At 44.0% G+C, this 5,555-nt stretch overlaps 1 long non-coding RNA gene across 1 annotated transcript; it reads left to right on the top strand.

Moving 5' to 3' along the window:
• The first annotated feature begins 479 nt into the window (after nt 1-479).
• LOC135530148 (uncharacterized) lies at nt 480-2,094 on the top strand. The gene is made up of 3 exons (XR_010453811.1): nt 480-662; nt 1,163-1,211; nt 2,075-2,094. It is a non-coding gene; the product is annotated as an uncharacterized LOC135530148 (long non-coding RNA).
• Nucleotides 2,095-5,555: the final 3,461 nt, after the last annotated feature.

Genomic DNA, 5,555 nt, shown 5'->3' with positions numbered 1-5,555 from the left:
TGGTGTTGTGTGTGTGGGTAATAACCTGGTCATGACCTGGTGTTGTGTGTGTGTGTGGGTAATAACCCGGTCATGACCTGGTGTTGTGTGGGTGTAGGTGCTCATGCTGACCCTGCAGAATGACCCTCCCTGCTTGGAGACGGGCATCCAGGACAAGGAGATGGTGTTGTGTGTGTGTAATAACCCGGTCATGACCTGGTGTTGTGTGGGTGTAGGTGCTCATGCTGACCCTGCAGAATGACCCTCCCTGCTTGGAGACGGGCATCCAGGACAAGGAGATGGTGTTGTGTGTGTGTAATAACCCGGTCATGACCTGGTGTTGTGTGGGTGTAGGTGCTCATGCTGACCCTGCAGAATGACCCTCCCTGCTTGGAGACGGGCATCCAGGACAAGGAGATGGTGTTGTGTGTGGGTTATAACCCGGTCGTGACCTGGTGTTGGTGTGTGTGTGGGGGTAATAACCCGGTCGTGACCTGGTGTTGTGTGTGTGTAATAACCCGGTCATGACCTGGTGTTGTGTGGGTGTAGGTGCTCATGCTGACCCTGCAGAATGACCCTCCCTGCTTGGAGACGGGCATCCAGGACAAGGAGATGGTGAAGAAGTATGGCAAGTCCTTCAGGAAGATGATCTCACTCTGTCTACAGAAGGAGCCTGAGAAAAGGTGACTATCCCAAACACTCAACAATACAATGTATCCCATTTAGCAGACGCTTTTATCCAAAGTGCCTTACAGTAGTGATTGCATACATTTTAGTATATGGCCCCAGTGGGAATTGAACCTACTACCCCGGTCTAACCGAGTCACATCGGACCACTGACTATGTAACTGATCTGAGATGGGTATAGCGCAGGAGAATTTCTGGAGAGCTTCCCCCTTAAGGCTTTTGCTTCAGCCCTAATCTAACAAATGTGCTTCTAGTAATCAGATGTTTTACAACCAGGTTGGCGTCCTAATTCCACTGTGACACAATTTCTCCAAGTTAGCATTGTCCTTTGTATGGCACACCAGAAAGCAGCTACTATTATTATTATTCACCTAGTCATCGTATTCTGGGTCTCAACTTTTCTTAATCCCATTTTATTTTGAGTGGATTCTCCTCCCTCCATGGTGCGTTTACGGTCCTGCAGAGTAGTAAAGAATTGTCTCACTCTGTCTTTCAGACCGACTGCTGCTGAGCTGCTAAAGCATAAATTCTTCACTAAAGCAAAGGTAAGACATACTGTATTATACATTGAGTGTACAAAACTTTAGGAACACATACCAAATATTGAGTTACACCCGATTTTGCCATTAGAACAGCCTCAATTCGTTCACTCCACACTAAGGTGTCTAAAGCGTTCCACAGGGATGCTGGCCCATCTCCAATGCTTCCCACAGTTGTGTCAAGTTGGCTGGATGTCCTTTGGGTGGTGGACCGTTCTTGATACATACGGGAAACTGTTCAGCGTGAAAAAACAGCAGCGTTGCAGTTCTGGAATCACTCAAACCGTGTGCTTGGCACCTTCTAACAAACCCTGTTCAAAGGCACTTCCAATATTTTCTCTTGCCCATTCACCCTCTGAATGGCATATGTACTAATCCACTTCTCAGTTGTCTCAAGGCTTAACAATCATTCTTTAACATGTCCCCTCCCTTCTATTTACATGATTGAAGACAATTCAACAAGTGACATCAGTAAGGGATCATAGCTTTCACCTGTATTCAACTGTTCAGTCTGTCATGGAAAGAGTGGCTGTTCCTAATGTTTTGTACACTGTGCATGTATTGCATCCGTAATATGTAGTACCTTTGACAAATATTATTTTTTATTTAACTTGGCAATTAACTTGGTAAGAACAGATTTTTTATTGACAATGACGGCCTACACCGGCCAAACCCGGATGACGCTGGGTCAGTTGTGCGCGCCTATGGGACTCCCAATCACGGCCGGTTGTGATACAGCCTAGATTCGGAACCACGGTGTCTGTAGTGACGCCTATAGCACTGAGATGCAGTGCCTTGGACTGTTGCAAAGAAAAATAGAACAATGTTGTCATGGGACTTAATCTTGTCTGTCTGTCTCGGTCATGCAGAATAATGAATACTTGGAAGAAGCTCCTTCAGAAAGGTCCATCGATAGGAGACAGATCCAAAAGGTAATGACAACAAAATTATAACCATTGCATAGCTGCACACAGTGGAATTCACATGACACATAAGTCATAGCTGTTTCATACAATGCAGTTCTATAAAAATGTTATTCAGCGACAGTTCCCGAACAGGCTCTAAAGTGCTTATTCCAGGTTAGTGTACATAGGACATCAAACAGAAATCTACACATCATGCTTAACATAATCACTTCCTTCCTGCTATGTAAGGCAGTAGGCCTACAGTATGGCAGGGAAATGATGCATTTTGTGTCTATGGTTTTACGATATTTAAAGTTTGTGTACATGATTTCGAGGGACTGGTCCAAGGTATGTTTTTTTACTCCAAACCACACCACACCATGCTAAAGATAAAATAGTGTGTTTCGGTGTGTTTTACTCCACACCACACCATGCTAAAGATAGAATAGTGTGTTTAGGTGTGTGTTTTACTCCACTCCACACCATGCTAAAGATAGAATAGTGTGTTTAGGTGTGTGTTTTACTCCACTCCACACCATGCTAAAGATAGAATAGTGTGTTTAGGTGTGTGTTGTACTCAACACCACACCACGCTAAAGATAGAATAGTGTGTTTTACTCCACACCATGCTAAAGATAGAATAGTGTGTTTTACTCCACTCCACACCATGCTAAAGATAGAATAGTGTGTTTTACTCCACTCCACACCATGCTAAAGATAGAATAGTGTGTTTTACACTCCACTCCACACCATGCTAAAGATAGAATAGTGTGTTTTACACCCACCCACACCATGCTGGAAGATAGAATAGTGTGTTTTATACTCCACCCACACCATGCTAAAGATAGAATATGCCACCCACCCACACCACGCTAAAGATAGAATAGTGTGTTTTACACCCACCCACACCATGCCAAAGAGGAATAGTGTGTTTTACTCACCCATGCCAAAGATAAACAGTGTTTTACTCACCATGCAAAGATAGAATAGTGTGTTTTACACTCCACTCCACACCACAAAGATGAATAGTGTGTTTTACACTCCACTCCACACCATGCCAGCATAATAGTACTCCACCATGCTAAAGATACCATGAAGATAGAATAGTGTTTTTACACTCCACCATGCTAAAGATAGAATAGTGTGTTTTACTCCACACCACGCTAAAGATAGAATAGTGTGTTTTACACTCCACTCACACTCAACGCCACGCTAAAGATAGAATAGTGTGTTTTACTCACCATGCTAAAGATAGAATAGTGTGCTTAGTGCGCTGTGCCTGGTTCCAGTGGTCGTCTCCACAAGACAGAAGACGGGGAGTGGGAGTGAGTGATGATGGGAGCTGGATATGGAGAGGAGGAGGGCCAGGGCAGCCGTGGCAGCTCTAAGGGGAGACTAACCTAGTTACACTTAACCTAGACATCAGACCTACGTTCAAATACTATTGAAAATCTTACAATACTTTAGCTTCGGACGGTGTCTCAGACACAGATTAAGCCTTGTCCTGGACTAAAAAGCATTCTCAATGGAGATGTTCATCGGAAGAGCTGTTTAGTTCAGGATTCAATCTATGTCTGGGAAACCATCCCTTATGGTTTGCTCTAGTCTGCCTGGAGTGGGTTTACACTCTTGCAACTATTCTATTGTTTTCATTGTACCAAGCAAGTTCAATCAAGCACAGATATTGATTATTTTAAATTCTATCTGAACCCTGTCGTGGTTCAATGCCACCTCGGACTCCTCAATCAATCAACCTGTTATTCTGTGTGGAGGGAAAACCTTCATTGCATGTTCTGTTGACGTCTGTTAATCTTTGTGTCGTGTCCCATTCTAGTCTCCCAGAGTGAAAGATGGATCCATCGAGGTAAGCACTGGTGTTGCTATAAATCAGAACACCTAAAAACATCTGTTCATTGCAGAAACAATAGGATGCCGGTCGGCTTGAGTTTTGTATGACGTTGTATTAGAAGAATCACTGCCAAAGACCTGATCTAACTCTTTAATCTGCTCTCTCCCAAAAGGAGTGTATGACATGCAGATAATGATAACACTTCACTTAAGGCATATATGTATACAATGCATTATGGTGCAGTCATAACACATTGTGAAGACTTGGCATTAGGTATCTATAGCCACGTTCACACTGCCTTTAGCCCAGGCTGACAGCCTCATGGCCTGTGAGAATACAGTGTAAAAAAGCTTTACATTTTAGTCAGTCTGCAGACACTCATCCAGTGTGAATTATAGTTATGCCTTCATCTTAAAGGATACTTGGTATTTTGATAAATGCTCTTTATCCACTTCCCATAGTTAGATGGAACCAGTGGATACTAACAGTTATGTTTGGTGGCCTCGCGTTAACGTTAGAGGCTTTAGCGCAAGAAGGACTGGAAGTCTATGGGAGTAACCAGTATGTTAGTAGATACCATAGACTTCCAGTCATTGCGCTAATGCTTGTTACCGTTGGCTCGTGATAACTACCTTTAACTCCCCTCCCTTTCATACTGATGCAGAGTCAAATGGTATCCATGATAATCTGATTCTGAGGTAGTTGATAAAGGGCTTGATTGCCAAAATCCCAAGTATCCCTTGAAAGGTAGCTTTGGTAATATTACCACAAAGTTGGACAACCAAAACCACATTCACATGAAAAGGTGGATTAATCTCTTTCTGATACAGCATGAGTTTATCTCTTTATCTCTGGTCCACCTCAGATCTTCCCTCCAGAGGATGGTTCTCCCCAGTCTGCTCCGTCCAGTAGGGGCAGGGCACGACAAGCCAGCTGAGGACATCCTTACCCAGGGGGACGCTGCTAGCCTAGGACCCTGCCACCACCAAAGTCCCCATCAGCCTGAAAGTTGAGGTTGAGGTACGAATCTAGTGGTGGGTGGCATTGTTTCCGTTAGGAAAATGGCACCAGACATTATACTGGCAGCATTTGAATTGACCGGACATTTAAGAAATTCACCAGACCAGATTGATTGCATAACCTGATTAGGCGTCCACTCACCCAATGCTGTGGATTACTTCTAAATCATAGGGCCCTCAATTTGGACCAAATAGAAGACTGTTGAGTTGCGACCACAAAGAAAAGCAGAGAGACCCAGCCAAGAATATTGCAATTTTTTTGCTGTAAAGAGACAATGAGAAGAATCCAATCTGTCTTTTAGTTATCAAAATTCTCAGCTTATTTGAGGGAAGAGTGGCCTGTCTTATTGGAGAGTGGCCTGTCTTATTGGAGAGTGGCCTGTCTTATTGGAGAGTGGCCTGTCTTATTGAAGAGTGGCCTGTCTTATTGGAGAGTGGCCTGTCTTATTGGAGAGTGGCCTGTCTTATTGGAGAGTGGCCTGTCTTATTGGAGAGTGGCCTGTCTTATTGGAGAGTGGCCTGTCTTATTGGAGAGTGGCCTGTCTTATTGGAGAGTGGCCTGTCTTATTGGAGACGG

This window comes from Oncorhynchus masou, unplaced genomic scaffold (assembly GCF_036934945.1).
Source record: "Oncorhynchus masou masou isolate Uvic2021 unplaced genomic scaffold, UVic_Omas_1.1 unplaced_scaffold_12758, whole genome shotgun sequence".
Taxonomy (NCBI): Eukaryota; Metazoa; Chordata; class Actinopteri; order Salmoniformes; family Salmonidae; genus Oncorhynchus; species Oncorhynchus masou.
The sequence above is the reverse complement of the archived record's forward strand: the minus strand, read 5'-3'. Positions and strand labels throughout refer to the sequence as shown.